The sequence below is a fragment of the Rhopilema esculentum genome, chromosome 11, assembly GCF_057945365.1.
Source record: "Rhopilema esculentum isolate cy_ngs chromosome 11, ASM5794536v1, whole genome shotgun sequence".
Taxonomy (NCBI): domain Eukaryota; kingdom Metazoa; phylum Cnidaria; class Scyphozoa; order Rhizostomeae; family Rhizostomatidae; genus Rhopilema; species Rhopilema esculentum.
Window position 1 is genome coordinate 5,378,127 of NC_142825.1, and position 17,392 is coordinate 5,395,518.

The 17,392-nt window shown below is 30.8% G+C and overlaps 1 long non-coding RNA gene across 1 annotated transcript in view; it reads right to left on the reverse strand.

The window, feature by feature from the left end:
- Positions 1 to 3,582: 3,582 nt before the first annotated feature.
- The window catches only part of LOC148958950 (uncharacterized), a 74,130-nt gene continuing 60,320 nt past the window's right edge, over positions 3,583 to 17,392 (reverse strand). The window contains exon 2 of the long non-coding RNA XR_016144222.1: positions 3,583 to 4,443. This is a non-coding gene — a long non-coding RNA (uncharacterized LOC148958950). The remainder of the gene's footprint in view (positions 4,444 to 17,392) is intronic.

Genomic DNA, 17,392 nt, shown 5'->3' on the forward strand with positions numbered 1-17,392 from the left:
TATACCACAGGATGCAGGAGATTGTGCCCGTTCTTTTGGTTTTTTCGCTGAGACGATCGGACCATGTATGGCAAAGTTATTCGACTTTTACTCAGTTTTGACCGAGGGGGATTCAGGATTGCACAAAGCAGTTCAGAAAAAACAATAGGCTTGTGATTCCCAGAGTTTGTAAAGACCTCAGTTTTTGGTGATTTACTCCTAAACTATAATAGCTATGAATTTCTAGTTTAATGCATGAGACGGGCCGTTTGATGATCGATTTTTTGAGCCGTTTCCCGTATTTTTAGGACCAGTTTTAGCCGAGTTATCAAGGATTTTGTCTCGAAAATCGCCAAAAAATGGTTTTTTGGACTTTAAAAATCGAAAACAGCCGCTAAAAATTCGCTGACACTTTCTAAAAATCGAGCCAAAAATCACCTAAATTCTGATATATAGCTTGCTCTGTTTGAAGCTCGCGTTTCTTTTTAAAATCGATTTTTCCGAAAAGTGCACTTTTCAAATTTTCTCAAATTTGCATCGCAGCGTCCAGGCCTGGCCAAAGCCGTTGCTGCGATGGCGACTTATACTTTATACTTAAAAACGGTATTTTTTTGGAGTTTTAAAGCGGGGGTAAGCATTTTACATGCTAAGCCAACTGTTTTGAGTCGAATTAGATGCCATTACAGTGTAATCGCTCGATTTTAAATCATTTTGAAAAACTTCAGTACATGTCACTAGCCGCCCGTAGCCTGGTCAGCTTTAATAGAGAGAACCACACGAATATCGCTCTATATTCGCATATCAAGAGCGTTGATCATTCAACAGCCGTTTACACACTCTCTTCTTGCATGTTGAATCTGTTTAATCTTTTACAAAGGGATTAATTGCAACAAAATCTTTGCAACTTCACTTTTCCTCGATATGAAGGTCTGGGAATCCCCTTCCATTGGTATATTCAGGCTTGCAAACTTTCTATTGTCTTACCGGGTTACCCTCTAGTTTTTGCCCTTCTAAGGCTTTAATATCAATATGATTGAGAGAAATAGAGCAAAGATGCACTTATCTATCGACTCAAACGCTTAAAAAGCGAATATCGAGCGATTTTCGTGTGTTTCTCTCCATTAAAGCTGACCGGGCGACGGGCGGCTAGTGACATTATGAAAAAGTTTAGTACATGTCACTAGCCGCCCGTCGCCCGATCTGCTTTAATGGAGAAAAACACACGAAAATCGCTCGATATTCGCTTTTTAAGCGTTTGAGTCGATAGATAAGTGCATCTTTGCTCTATTTCTCTCAATCATATTGATATTAAAGCCTTAGAAGGGCAAAAACTAGAGGGTAACCCGGTAAGACAATAGAAAGTTTGCAAGCCTGAATATACCAATGGAAGGGGATTCCCAGACCTTCATATCGAGGAAAAGTGAAGTTGCAAAGATTTTGTTGCAATTTATCCCTTTGTAAAAGATTAAACAGATTTAACATGCAACAAGAGAGTGTGTAAACGGCTGTTAAATGATCAACGCTCTTGATATGCGAATATAGAGCGATATTCGTGTGGTTCTCTCTATTAAAGCTGACCAGGCTACGGGCGGCTAGTGACAGGTACTGAAGTTTTTCAAAATGATTTAAAATCAAGCGATTACACTGTAATTGCATCTAATTCGACTCAAAACAGTTGGCTTAGCATGTAAAAAGCTTACCCCCGCTTTAAAACTCCAAAAAATACCGTTTTTAAGTATAAAGTATAAGTCGCCATCGCAGCAACGGCTTTGGCCAGGCCTGGACGCTGCGATGCAAATTTGAGAAAATTTGAAAAGTGGACTTTTCGGAAAAATCGATTTTAAAAAGAAACGCGAGCTTCAAACAGAGAAAGCTATATATCAGAATTTAGGCGATTTTTGGCTCGATTTTTAGAATGTATCAGCGAATTTTTAGCGGCTGTTTTCGATTTTTAAAGTCCAAAAAACCATTTTTTGGCGATTTTCGAGACAAAATCCTTGATAACTCGGCTAAAACTGGTCCTAAAAATACGGGAAACGGCTCAAAAAATCGATCATCAAACGGCCCGTCTCATGCATTAAACTAGAAATTCATAGCTATTATAGTTTAGGAGTAAATCACCAAAAACTGAGGTCTTTACAAACTCTGGGAATCACAAGCCTATTGTTTTTTCTGAACTGCTTTGTGCAATCCTGAATCCCCCTCGGTCAAAACTGAGTAAAAGTCGAATAACTTTGCCATACATGGTCCGATCGTCTCAGCGAAAAAACCAAAAGAACGGGCACAATCTCCTGCATCCTGTGGTATAACGTATAAATTGATACAATGTATACTTTCGCCAGAATAGCAACTTTAAGCTGAAACACTGCCTATTCAATTTGAGACAAAAGGCTCTCTTTGTGTAAACAGAGGAATGTCGGAGCCGGCTCACAGAAAATCTCGATTATTTACGCAACGAAAAGCAGGAAAAATAAGTGAAAAATTCAAGGCATAATTTCATAATTCAAATGACCATTTTACAAATGCACAATTAAATCGGTTTAATAACTAAGCAATAAAAAATTTGTTTCTTCCGAAACTAGCTGCACAAAGACTTCTCGCCTTTGACAAAAGAAATTCAATGGCAGATTTCTAAGGCTTCTCTTTGCCAATGATTCCCCTTGCCAGAGTATACGCTTTATAACTGAGTACGGGAACGTCTCCGTGCAAAGAAAAGAAGACCTTGAATCTAACCAGTTTGAGCGAAACGTTTAAAGTTTAAAACAACTGCAACGAATAATGTGTGAGTTTGACTAACATTTTATACAAGTGTTTAACAACTTCCTAAATCCTAAAATACATTCACAAGCGGTTAAAACGATTTTGGGGGATGTTAATAACAGCAATAATACCCCCACTCTAAAAAAGGATATTTTCTAAACTTTCGTATTGGGTAACATTTGATGAATAGAAAACAGTCAAACGTTTCAGTAATCAGTATTTTTCAAGGTGAGAGTGAGATGCCTTCAAAACAAGCGAAACTTTATCGTGGTGTACTAAGGCATTTTGCAAGCATTGTAGTGCCTGTAGAGTGGCCAGTTTACCACTTGCTATTAAAAGATTTCTGCTAGCGATAAGTGTCAAGGAAAAATTAAAATAGTAAAGTAATGTATTACTAGTATCATCGGATGGTACCTGTTAATTGCTCACTTATCTGCATATGAGACTAAAAAATTAAATACCAAACATAAACAATTCGGGGGGAGTATTTCCTCTGGAATACAACACTGTTCCAACAACTGGTAGAGTTTTTACAAATGACTCAGTGCTGTGATGTTGTTATAGGCTTATATTAATTAAGATTTGATGTCCGTGCTAATGGCAGAGATAGAAATGAGAAATCTGGTGTGTTGTAACGTTGCTATTTGACATAGAGCCTGTTAGGATATGGTGTAAATAGACTGTTATCAGGCCTTTGCAAGGACCATTGTTTTAAACACCTTGTTTATTCAAAGAGAGTTCTCTCTTGAGGAGAGCTACCTATTTTAGAAATTGACAGAGCGCAAGAAAATCTTAAAGTGTATTGTTGATGCTGAAGTCTGCTTTACAAATGATTCAGGAGTGTCCTTTTTTTGAAGTACAAATGATTCAGTGTTGCTAGGCGAAAGAGATCCCCCTGTAGCAAAGACCTTTTCGTAGCAGTCCTTTTGATAGAAGGGAATGGTAGTAGCCTATCTCTATGGCTACAAGAATACGCTAGAGCACATTTACGTGAAAACTTAAGGGCTGGTCATTTTAAAATTATCCGTCATAAGGTCGCATCTAACTTTCTTATATCTTTTTATATTTACATCTTCCTTCTATATATTGTAAGATATGAGAGCAGTCTACGAACTGTTGGAGCAAAATTATCAATTCATTTCTTTTATAGATTTTCTCTCCTATTCCAACGCAGAAAGGAGGATTGGGTTTGGTGGTTGTAGGGTGAAGTGAGATGAGGTTGCAATGAAGCGGGCTAGGGGCCCCTTCCTGAAAACAAAATCCATTTCAACCCCTACAGGGGGGAGTCGAATTCAAAAGCAGAAATGAACCGGAACTCTTCACTCCAGCAGGATATTCTTAGGATGAGTAAATGGGTAATAATATCTACTAAAATGATCAAAATATTGTAGGCAACAAGGATCGTTAGCAAGAAATTACATTATCCCGAAGTATTTGAATGTCTTATTTGGTCCAATAAAAGTACCTAGCAATACCTAAATTAAATAAAATTAAATTAAATAGCAGTAAAAAATTAATAAAATGGCTAAAATTTTCTGCAGGTTAAGTGGAACAAATCCGGTATCTACCACGAAAACAGCTAAAAAGACGGCATCTGAGTGCTCCTGACAAATGACTGATAGTTGGCTTCCATCTTCTTCCGGCCACTCCCTTCATATCACTTTCTTCAACATAGGAAACCAGATTTTCATTCCAATTTGACACCTGAAAATGAAAGACATGATATAATTATCAACTAAAATCTATAAGCAAGAGCAAGGTAACGTGTTTAGTCCATTAAAAAAAGATAAAGATCTAAATGAAAGGTATAAGAAGAGACTGTATAATTTGTCAATTGAGAAAACAAATAGATGTAATAACTGAATAAATATCATAATTTATTAAAGTGGGATTGAAGAGAAGACGGAAAAAAGTCCTGGATAAAAGGGCAAAAAGTTATTCTATTCAAATTCAAAAGTGCTATGCTATTCAAAAGTGAAAAGCTAAATTCAAGTCAAGAAAAAAGGGACTGTCTCTTTATTTAAAAATGGAAAAGCGAGTAGTATAGTAAGTGAAAAAATGTAACAAATATTGATTCAGACTCGAATAAATGAAAAACTAAAATCATAGAAAAAAGGGCAAGGAGTTACATATTATTTAAAAATAAAGACACCTAAATGCATAGCACTTAAAACGGGGCTGGATAATTTTTAAAAAAGGAAAAAGCGAGAGGTATAATGAGTAAAAAAATGTAACAATTTATTTATATAAACTCGCATAAAAGAAGGACTAAAATCATAAAAAAAGGGCACGGAGTTATATATTATTTAAAAATAAAGACAACTAAATGCAAGGCACTAAAAACGGGGCTGGATAATCTTTAAAAAAAGGAAAAAGCGAGAGGTATAATGAGTAAAGAAATGTAACAATTTATTTATTTAGACTCGAATAAAAGAAGGACTAAAATCATAGAAAAGAGGGCAACGAGTTACATATTATTTAAAAATAAAGACAGCTAAATGCAAGGAACTAAAAACGGGGCTGGATAATTTTTAAAAAAAGGAAAAAACGAGAGGTATAATGAGTAAAGAAATGTAACAATTTATTTATTTAGACTCGAATAAAAGAAGGACTAAAATGATAGAAAAGAGGGCAAGGAGTTAGATATTATTTAAAAATAAAGACAGCTAAATGCAAGGCACTAAAAACGGGGCTGGATAATTTTTAAAAAAAGGAAAAAACGAGAGGTATAATGAGTAAAGAAATGTAACAATTTATTTATTTAGACTCGAATAAAAGAAGGACCAAAATCATAGAAAAGAGGGCAAGGAGTTAGATATTATTTAAAAATAAAGACAGCTAAATGCAAGGCACTAAAAATGGGGCTGGATAATTTTTAAAAAAAGGAAAAAGCGAGAGGTATAATGAGTAAAGAAATGTAACAATTTATTTATTTAGACTCGAATAAAAGAAGGACCAAAATCATAGAAAAGAGGGCAAGGAGTTAGATATTATTTAAAAAAAAAGACAGCTAAATGCAAGGCACTAAAAACGGGGCTGGATAATTTTTAAAAAAAGGAAAAAGCTAGAGGTATAATGAGTAAAGAAATGTAACAATTTATTTATTTAGACTCGAATAAAAGAAGGACCAAAATCATAGAAAAGAGGGCAAGGAGTTACATATTATTTAAAAATAAAGACAGCTAAATGCAAGGAACTAAAAACGGGGCTGGATAATTTTTAAAAAAAGGAAAAAGCGAGAGGTATAATGAGTAAAGAGATGTAACAATTTATTTATTTAATCTCGAATAAAAGAAGGACTAAAATCATAGAAAAGAGGGCAACGAGTTACATATTATTTAAAAATAAAGACAGCTAAATGCAAGGAACTAAAAACGGGGCTGGATAATTTTTAAAAAAAGGAAAAAGCGAGAGGTATAATGAGTAAAGAAATGTAACAATTTATTTATTTAATCTCGAATAAAAGAAGGACTAAAATCATAGAAAAGAGGGCAAGGAGTTAAATATTATTTAAAAATAAAGACAGCTAAATGCAAGGAACTAACAACGGGGCTGGATAATTTTTAAAAAAAGGAAAAAGCGAGAGGTATAATGAGTAAAGAAATGTAACAATTTATTTATTTAGACTCGAATAAAAGAAGGACTAAAATCATAAAAAAGAGGGCAAGGAGTTAAATATTATTTAAATATAAAGACACCTAAATGCAAAGCACTAACAACGGGGCTGGATAATTTTTAAAAAAAGGAAAAAGCGAGAGGTATAATGAGTAAAGAAATGTAACAATTTATTTATTTAGACTCGAATAAAAGAAGGACTAAAATCATAGAAAAGAGGGCAAGGAGTTACATATTATTTAAAAATAGAGACAGGTAAATGCAAGGCACTAAAAACGGGGCTGGGTAATTTTTAAAAAAGGAAAAGGCGAGAGGTATAATGAGTAAAGAAATGTAACAATTTATTTATTTAGACTCAAATGAAAGAAGGACTAAAATCATAGAAAAGAGGGCAAGGAGTTAGATATTATTTAAAAATAAAGACAGGTATATGCAAGGCACTAAAAAGAGGGCTGGATAAATTTAAAAAAAAGGAAAAAGCGAGAGGTTTAATAACTAAAAAAATGCTACAATTTATTTATTTAAACTCGAATAAAAGAAGGACTAAAATCATAGAAAAGAGGGCAAGGAGTAAGATATTATTTAAAAATAAAGACAGGTAAATGCAAGGCACTAAAAACGGGGCTGGATAAATTTAAAAAAAAGGAAAAAGCGAGAGGTTTAATAACTAAAAAAATGCTACAATTTATTTATTTAAACTCGAATAAAAGAAGGACTAAAATCATAGAAAAGAGGGCAAGGAGTAAAATATTATTTAAAAATAAAGACAGGTAAATGCAATGCACTAAAAAGGGGGCTGGATAATTTTTATAAAAAGGAAAAAGCGAGAGGTATAATGAGTAAAAAAATTTAACAATTTATTTATTTAGACTCGAATAAAAGAAGGACTAAAATCATAGGAAAGAGGGCAAGGAGTAAAATATTATTTAAAAATAAAGACAGCTAAATGCAAAGCACTAAAAACGGGGCTGGATAATCTTTAAAAAAAGGAAAAAGCGAGAGGTATAATGAGTAAAGAGATGTAACAATTTATTTATTTAAACTCGAATAAAAGAAGGACTAAAATCATAGAAAAGAGGGCAACGAGTTACATATTATATAAAAATAAAGACAGCTAAATGCAAGGAACTAAAAACGGGGCTGGATAATTTTTAAAAAAAGGAAAAAGCGAGAAGTATAACGAGTAAAAAAATGAAACAATTTATTTATTCAGAATCGAATAAAAGAAGGACCAAAATCATAAAAAAGAGGGCAAGGAGTTACAAACTATTTAAAAATAAAGACAGCTAAATGCAAGGCACTAAAAACGGGGCAGGATAATTTTTAAAAAAAGGAAAAAGCTAGAGGTATAATGAGTAAACAAATGTAACAATTTATTTATTTAGACTCGAATAAAAGAAGGACCAAAATCATAGAAAAGAGGGCAACGAGTTACATATTATTTAAAAATAAAGACAGCTAAATGCAAGGCACTAAAAACGGGGCTGGATAATTTTTAAAAAAAGGAAAAGGCGAGAAGTATAACAAGTAAAAAAATGTAACAATTTAATTATTTACACTCGAAAAAAGAAGGAATAAAATCTTAGAAAAGAGGGCAAGGAGTTACATATTATTTAAAAATAAAGACAGCTAAATGCAAGGAACTAAAAACGGGGCTGGATAATTTTTAAAAAAAGGAAAAAGCGAGAAATATAACGAGTAAAAAAATGTAACAATTTATTTATTCAGACTCGAATAAAAGAAGGACCAAAATCATAAAAAAGAGGGCAAGGAGTTACAAATTATTTAAAAATAAAGACAGCTAAATGCAAGGCATTTAAAACGGGGCTGGATAATTTTTAAAAAAAGGAAAAAGCGAGAGGTATAATGAGTAAAGAAATGTAACAATTTATTTATTTAGACTCGAATAAAAGAAGGACCAAAATCATAGAAAAGAGGGCAAGGAGTTAGATATTATTTAAAAATAAAGACAGCTAAATGCAAGGAACTAACAACGGGGCTGGATAATTTTTAAAAAAAGGAAAAAGCGAGAGGTATAATGAGTAAAGAAATGTAACAATTTATTTATTTAGACTCGAATAAAAGAAGGACCAAAATCATAGAAAAGAGGGCAAGGAGTTAGATATTATTTAAAAATAAAGACAGCTAAATGCAAGGCACTAAAAACGGGGCTGGATAATTTTTAAAAAAAGGAAAAAGCGAGAGGTATAATGAGTAAAGAAATGTAACAATTTATTTATTTAGACTCGAATAAAAGAAGAACTAAAATCATAGAAAAGAGGGCAACGAGTTACATATTATTTAAAAATAAAGACAGCTAAATGCAAGGAACTAAAAACGGGGCTGGATAATTTTTAAAAAAAGGAAAAAGCGAGAAGTATAACGAGTAAATAAATGTAACAATTTATTTATTCAGACTCGAATAAAAGAAGGACCAAAATCATAAAAAAGAGGGCAAGGAGTTACAAATTATTTAAAAATAAAGACAGCTAAATGCAAGGCACTTAAAACGGGGCTGGATAATTTTTAAAAAAAGGAAAAAGCAAGAAGTATAACGAGTAAAAAAATGAAACAATTTATTTATTCAGACTCGAATAAAAGAAGGACCAAAATCATAAAAAAGAGGGCAAGGAGTTACAAATTATTTAAAAATAAAGACAGCTAAATGCAAAGCACTAACAACGGGGCTTGATAATTTTTAAAAAAAGGAAAAAACGAGAGGTGTAATGAGTAAAGAAATGTAACAATTTATTTATTTAGACTCGAATAAAAGAAGGACTAAAATCATAAAAAAAGGGCACGGAGTTATATATTATTTAAAAATAAAGACAGGTAAATGTAAGGCACTAAAAACGGGGCTGGATAATTTTTAAAAAAAGGAAAAAGCGAGAGGTATAATGAGTAAAGAAATGTAACAATTTATTTATTTAGACTCGAATAAAAGAAGGACTAAAATCATAGAAAATAGGGCAAGGAGTTATATATTATTTAAAAATAAAGACAGCTAAATGCAAGGTACTAAAAACGGGGCTGGATAATTTTTAAAAAAAGGAAAAAGCGAGAGGTATAATGAGTAAAGAAATGTAACAATTTATTTATTTAGACTCGAATAAAAGAAGGACTAAAATAATAGAAAAGAGGGCAAGGAGTTATATATTATTTAAAAATAAAGACAGCTAAATGCAAGGTACTAAAAACGGGGCTGGATAATTTTTAAAAAAAGGAAAAAGCGAGAGGTATAATGAGTAAAGAAATGTAACAATTTATTTATTTAGACTCGAATAAAAGAAGGACTAAAATCATAGAAAAGAGGGCAAGGAGTTATATATTATTTAAAAATAAAGACAGCTAAATGCAAGGTACTAAAAACGGGGCTGGATAATTTTTAAAAAAAGGAAAAAGCGAGAGGTATAATGAGTAAAGAAATGTAACAATTTATTTATTTAGACTCGAATAAAAGAAGGACTAAAATCATAAAAAAAAGGGCACGGAGATATATATTATTTAAAAATAAAGACAGGTAAATGCAAGGCACTAAAAACGGGGCTGGATAATTTTTAAAAAAAGGAAAAAGCGAGAGGTGTAATGAATAAAGAAATGTAACAATTTATTTATTTAGACTCGAATGAAAGAAGGACTAAAATCATAAAAAAGAGGGCAAGGAGTTATATATTATTTAAAAATAAAGACAACTAAATGCAAGGCACTAAAAACGGGGCTGGATAATCTTTAAAAAAAGGAAAAAGCGAGAGGTATAATGAGTAAAGAGATGTAACAATTTATTTATTTAAACTCGAATAAAAGAAGGACTAAAATCATAGAAAAGAGGGCAACGAGTTACATATTATTTAAAAATAAAGACAGCTAAATGCAAGGAACTAAAAACGGGGCTGGATAATTTTTAAAAAAAGGAAAAAGCGAGAAGTATAACGAGTAAAAAAATGAAACAATTTATTTAATCAGAATCGAATAAAAGAAGGACCAAAATCATAAAAAAGAGGGCAAGGAGTTACAAACTATTTAAAAATAAAGACAGCTAAATGCAAGGCACTAAAAACGGGGCAGGATAATTTTTAAAAAAAGGAAAAAGCTAGAGGTATAATGAGTAAACAAATGTAACAATTTATTTATTTAGACTCGAATAAAAGAAGGACCAAAATCATAGAAAAGAGGGCAACGAGTTACATATTATTTAAAAATAAAGACAGCTAAATGCAAGGCACTAAAAACGGGGCTGGATAATTTTTAAAAAAAGGAAAAGGCGAGAAGTATAACGAGTAAAAAAATGTAACAATTTAATTATTTACACTCGAAAAAAGAAGGAATAAAATCTTAGAAAAGAGGGCAAGGAGTTACATATTATTTAAAAATAAAGACAGCTAAATGCAAGGAACTAAAAACGGGGCTGGATAATTTTTAAAAAAAGGAAAAAGCGAGAAATATAACGAGTAAAAAAATGTAACAATTTATTTATTCAGACTCGAATAAAAGAAGGACCAAAATCATAAAAAAGAGGGCAAGGAGTTACAAATTATTTAAAAATAAAGACAGCTAAATGCAAGGCATTTAAAACGGGGCTGGATAATTTTTAAAAAAAGGAAAAAGCGAGAGGTATAATGAGTAAAGAAATGTAACAATTTATTTATTTAGACTCGAATAAAAGAAGGACCAAAATCATAGAAAAGAGGGCAAGGAGTTAGATATTATTTAAAAATAAAGACAGCTAAATGCAAGGCACTAAAAACGGGGCTGGATAATTTTTAAAAAAAGGAAAAAGCGAGAGGTATAATGAGTAAAGAAATGTAACAATTTATTTATTTAGACTCGAATAAAAGAAGAACTAAAATCATAGAAAAGAGGGCAACGAGTTACATATTATTTAAAAATAAAGACAGCTAAATGCAAGGAACTAAAAACGGGGCTGGATAATTTTTAAAAAAAGGAAAAAGCGAGAAGTATAACGAGTAAAAAAATGTAACAATTTATTTATTCAGACTCGAATAAAAGAAGGACCAAAATCATAAAAAAGAGGGCAAGGAGTTACAAATTATTTAAAAATAAAGACAGCTAAATGCAAGGCACTTAAAACGGGGCTGGATAATTTTTAAAAAAAGGAAAAAGCAAGAAGTATAACGAGTAAAAAAATGAAACAATTTATTTATTCAGACTCGAATAAAAGAAGGACCAAAATCATAAAAAAGAGGGCAAGGAGTTACAAATTATTTAAAAATAAAGACAGCTAAATGCAAAGCACTAAAAACGGGGCTTGATAATTTTTAAAAAAAGGAAAAAACGAGAGGTGTAATGAGTAAAGAAATGTAACAATTTATTTATTTAGACTCGAATAAAAGAAGCACTAAAATCATAAAAAAAGGGCACGGAGTTATATATTATTTAAAAATAAAGACAGGTAAATGTAAGGCACTAAAAACGGGGCTGGATAATTTTTAAAAAAAGGAAAAAGCGAGAGGTATAATGAGTAAAGAAATGTAACAATTTATTTATTTAGACTCGAATAAAAGAAGGACTAAAATCATAGAAAATAGGGCAAGGAGTTATATATTATTTAAAAATAAAGACAGCTAAATGCAAGGTACTAAAAACGGGGCTGGATAATTTTTAAAAAAAGGAAAAAGCGAGAGGTATAATGAGTAAAGAAATGTAACAATTTATTTATTTAGACTCGAATAAAAGAAGGACTAAAATCATAGAAAAAAGGGCAAGGAGTTATATATTATTTAAAAATAAAGACAACTAAATGCAAGGCACTAAAAACGGGGCTGGATAATCTTTAAAAAAAGGAAAAAGCGAGAGGTATAATGAGTAAAGAGATGTAACAATTTATTTATTTAAACTCGAATAAAAGAAGGACTAAAATCATAGAAAAGAGGGCAACGAGTTACATATTATTTAAAAATAAAGACAGCTAAATGCAAGGAACTAAAAACGGGGCTGGATAATTTTTAAAAAAAGGAAAAAGCGAGAAGTATAACGAGTAAAAAAATGAAACAATTTGTTTATTCAGAATCGAATAAAAGAAGGACCAAAATCATAAAAAAGAGGGCAAGGAGTTACAAACTATTTAAAAATAAAGACAGCTAAATGCAAGGCACTAAAAACGGGGCAGGATAATTTTTAAAAAAAGGAAAAAGCTAGAGGTATAATGAGTAAACAAATGTAACAATTTATTTATTTAGACTCGAATAAAAGAAGGACCAAAATCATAGAAAAGAGGGCAACGAGTTACATATTATTTAAAAATAAAGACAGCTAAATGCAAGGCACTAAAAACGGGGCTGGATAATTTTTAAAAAAAGGAAAAGGCGAGAAGTATAACGAGTAAAAAAATGTAACAATTTAATTATTTACACTCGAAAAAAGAAGGAATAAAATCTTAGAAAAGAGGGCAAGGAGTTACATATTATTTAAAAATAAAGACAGCTAAATGCAAGGAACTAAAAACGGGGCTGGATAATTTTTAAAAAAAGGAAAAAGCGAGAAATATAACGAGTAAAAAAATGTAACAATTTATTTATTCAGACTCGAATAAAAGAAGGACCAAAATCATAAAAAAGAGGGCAAGGAGTTACAAATTATTTAAAAATAAAGACAGCTAAATGCAAGGCACTTAAAACGGGGCTGGATAATTTTTAAAAAAAGGAAAAAGCGAGAGGTATAATGAGTAAAGAAATGTAACAATTTATTTATTTAGACTCGAATAAAAGAAGAACTAAAATCATAGAAAAGAGGGCAACGAGTTACATATTATTTAAAAATAAAGACAGCTAAATGCAAGGAACTAAAAACGGGGCTGGATAATTTTTAAAAAAAGGAAAAAGCGAGAAGTATAACGAGTAAAAAAATGTAACAATTTATTTATTCAGACTCGAATAAAAGAAGGACCAAAATCATAAAAAAGAGGGCAAGGAGTTACAAATTATTTAAAAATAAAGACAGCTAAATGCAAGGCATTTAAAACGGGGCTGGATAATTTTTAAAAAAAGGAAAAAGCGAGAGGTATAATGAGTAAAGAAATGTAACAATTTATTTATTTAGACTCGAATAAAAGAAGGACCAAAATCATAGAAAAGAGGGCAAGGAGTTAGATATTATTTAAAAATAAAGACAGCTAAATGCAAGGCACTAAAAACGGGGCTGGATAATTTTTTAAAAAAGGAAAAAGCGAGAGGTATAATGAGTAAAGAAATGTAACAATTTATTTATTTAGACTCGAATAAAAGAAGAACTAAAATCATAGAAAAGAGGGCAACGAGTTACATATTATTTAAAAATAAAGACAGCTAAATGCAAGGAACTAAAAACGGGGCTGGATAATTTTTAAAAAAAGGAAAAAGCGAGAAGTATAACGAGTAAAAAAATGTAACAATTTATTTATTCAGACTCGAATAAAAGAAGGACCAAAATCATAAAAAAGAGGGCAAGGAGTTACAAATTATTTAAAAATAAAGACAGCTAAATGCAAGGCACTTAAAACGGGGCTGGATAATTTTTAAAAAAAGGAAAAAGCAAGAAGTATAACGAGTAAAAAAATGAAACAATTTATTTATTCAGACTCGAATAAAAGAAGGACCAAAATCATAAAAAAGAGGGCAAGGAGTTACAAATTATTTAAAAATAAAGACAGCTAAATGCAAAGCACTAACAACGGGGCTTGATAATTTTTAAAAAAAGGAAAAAACGAGAGGTGTAATGAGTAAAGAAATGTAACAATTTATTTATTTAGACTCGAATAAAAGAAGGACTAAAATCATAAAAAAAGGGCACGGAGTTATATATTATTTAAATATAAAGACAGGTAAATGTAAGGCACTAAAAACGGGGCTGGATAATTTTTAAAAAAAGGAAAAAGCGAGAGGTATAATGAGTAAAGAAATGTAACAATTTATTTATTTAGACTCAAATAAAAGAAGGACTAAAATCATAGAAAATAGGGCAAGAAGTTATATATTATTTAAAAATAAAGACAGCTAAATGCAAGGTACTAAAAACGGGGCTGGATAATTTTTAAAAAAAGGAAAAAGCGAGAGGTATAATGAGTAAAGAAATGTAACAATTTATTTATTTAGACTCGAACAAAAGAAGGACTAAAATCATAGAAAAGAGGGCAAGGAGTTATATATTATTTAAAAATAAAGACAGCTAAATGCAAGGTACTAAAAACGGGGCTGGATAATTTTTAAAAAAAGGAAAAAGCGAGAGGTATAATGAGTAAAAAAATGTAACAATTTATTTATTCAGACTCGAATAAAAGAAGGACCAAAATCATAAAAAAGAGGGCAAGGAGTTACAAATTATTTAAAAATAAAGACAGCTAAATGCAAGGCACTAAAACCGGGGCTGGATAATTTTTAAAAAAAGGAAAAAGCTAGAGGTATAATGAGAAAACAAATGTAACAATTTATTTATTTAGACTCGAATAAAAGAAGGACCAAAATCATAGAAAAGAGGGCAACGAGTTACATATTATTTAAAAATAAAGACAGCTAAATGCAAGGCACTAAAAACGGGGCTGGATAATTTTTAAAAAAAGGAAAAAGCGAGAGGTATAATGAGTAAAGAGATGTAACAATTTATTTATTTAGACTCGAATAAAAGAAGGACCAAAATCATAGAAAAGAGGGCAAGGAGTTAGATATTATTTAAAAATACAGACAGCTAAATGCAAGGCACTAAAAACGGGGCTGGATAATTTTTAAAAAAAGGAAAAAGCGAGAGGTATAATGAGTAAAGAAATGTAACAATTTATTTATTTAGACTCGAATAAAAGAAGAACTAAAATCATAGAAAAGAGGGCAACGAGTTACATATTATTTAAAAATAAAGACAGCTAAATGCAAGGAACTAAAAACGGGGCTGGATAATTTTTAAAAAAAGGAAAAAGCGAGAAGTATAACGAGTAAAAAAATGTAACAATTTATTTATTCAGACTCGAATAAAAGAAGGACCAAAATCATAAAGAAGAGGGCAAGGAGTTACAAATTATTTAAAAATAAAGACAGCTAAATGCAAGGCACTTAAAACGGGGCTGGATAATTTTTAAAAAAAGGAAAAAGCAAGAAGTATAACGAGTAAAAAAATGAAACAATTTATTTATTCAGACTCAAAAAAAAAGGACCAAAATCATAAAAAAGAGGGCAAGGAGTTACAAATTATTTAAAAATAAAGACAGCTAAATGCAAAGCACTAACAACGGGGCTTGATAATTTTTAAAAAAAGGAAAAAACGAGAGGTGTAATGAGTAAAGAAATGTAACAATTTATTTATTTAGACTCGAATAAAAGAAGGACTAAAATCATAAAAAAAGGGCACGGAGTTATATATTATTTAAAAATAAAGACAGGTAAATGTAAGGCACTAAAAACGGGGCTGGATAATTTTTAAAAAAAGGAAAAAGCGAGAGGTATAATGAGTAAAGAAATGTAACAATTTATTTATTTAGACTCGAATAAAAGAAGGACTAAAATCATAGAAAATAGGGCAAGAAGTTATATATTATTTAAAAATAAAGACAGCTAAATGCAAGGTACTAAAAACGGGGCTGGATAATTTTTAAAAAAAGGAAAAAGCGAGAGGTATAATGAGTAAAGAAATGTAACAATTTATTTATTTAGACTCGAATAAAAGAAGGACTAAAATCATAGAAAAGAGGGCAAGGAGTTATATATTATTTAAAAATAAAGACAGCTAAATGCAAGGTACTAAAAACGGGGCTGGATAATTTTTAAAAAAAGGAAAAAGCGAGAGGTATAATGAGTAAAAAAATGTAACAATTTATTTATTCAGACTCGAATAAAAGAAGGACCAAAATCATAAAAAAGAGGGCAAGGAGTTACAAATTATTTAAAAATAAAGACAGCTAAATGCAAGGCACTAAAACCGGGGCTGGATAATTTTTAAAAAAAGGAAAAAGCTAGAGGTATAATGAGAAAACAAATGTAACAATTTATTTATTTAGACTCGAATAAAAGAAGGACCAAAATCATAGAAAAGAGGGCAACGAGTTACATATTATTTAAAAATAAAGACAGCTAAATGCAAGGCACTAAAAACGGGGCTGGATAATTTTTAAAAAAAGGAAAAAGCGAGAGGTATAATGAGTAAAGAGATGTAACAATTTATTTATTTAGACTCGAATAAAAGAAGGACTAAAATCATAGAAAAGAGCGCACGGAGTTACATATTATTTAAAAATAAAGACAACTAAATGCAAGGCACTAAAAACGGGACTGGATAATCTTTAAAAAAAGGAAAAAGCGAGAGGTATAATGAGTAAAGAGATGTAACAATTTATTTATTTAGACTCGAATAAAAGAAGGACCAAAATCATAGAAAAGAGGGCAACGAGTTACATATTATTTAAAAATAAAGACAGCTAAATGCAAGGCACTAAAAACGGGGCTGGATAATTTTTAAAAAAAGGAAAAGGCGAGAAGTATAACGAGTAAAGAAATGTAACAATTTATTTATTTAGACTCGAATAAAAGAAGGACTAAAATCATAGAAAAGAGGGCAAGGAGTTATATATTATTAAAAAATAAAGACAGCTAAATGCAAGGTACTAAAAACGGGGCTGGATATTTTTTAAAAAAAGGAAAAAGCGAGAGGTATAATGAGTAAAAAAATGTAACAATTTATTTATTCAGACTCGAATAAAAGAAGGAACAAAATCATAAAAAAGAGGGCAAGGAGTTACAAATTATTTAAAAATAAAGACAGCTAAATGCAAGGCACTAAAACCGGGGCTGGATAATTTTTAAAAAAAGGAAAAAGCTAGAGGTATAATGAGTAAACAAATGTAACAATTTATTTATTTAGACTCGAATAAAAGAAGGACCAAAATCATAAAAAAGAGGGCAAGGAGTTACAAATTATTTAAAAATAAAGACAGCTAAATGCAAGGCACTTAAAACGGGGCTGGATAATTTTTAAAAAAAGGAAAAAGCAAGAAGTATAACGAGTAAAAAAATGAAACAATTTATTTATTCAGACTCGAATAAAAGAAGGACTAAAATCATAG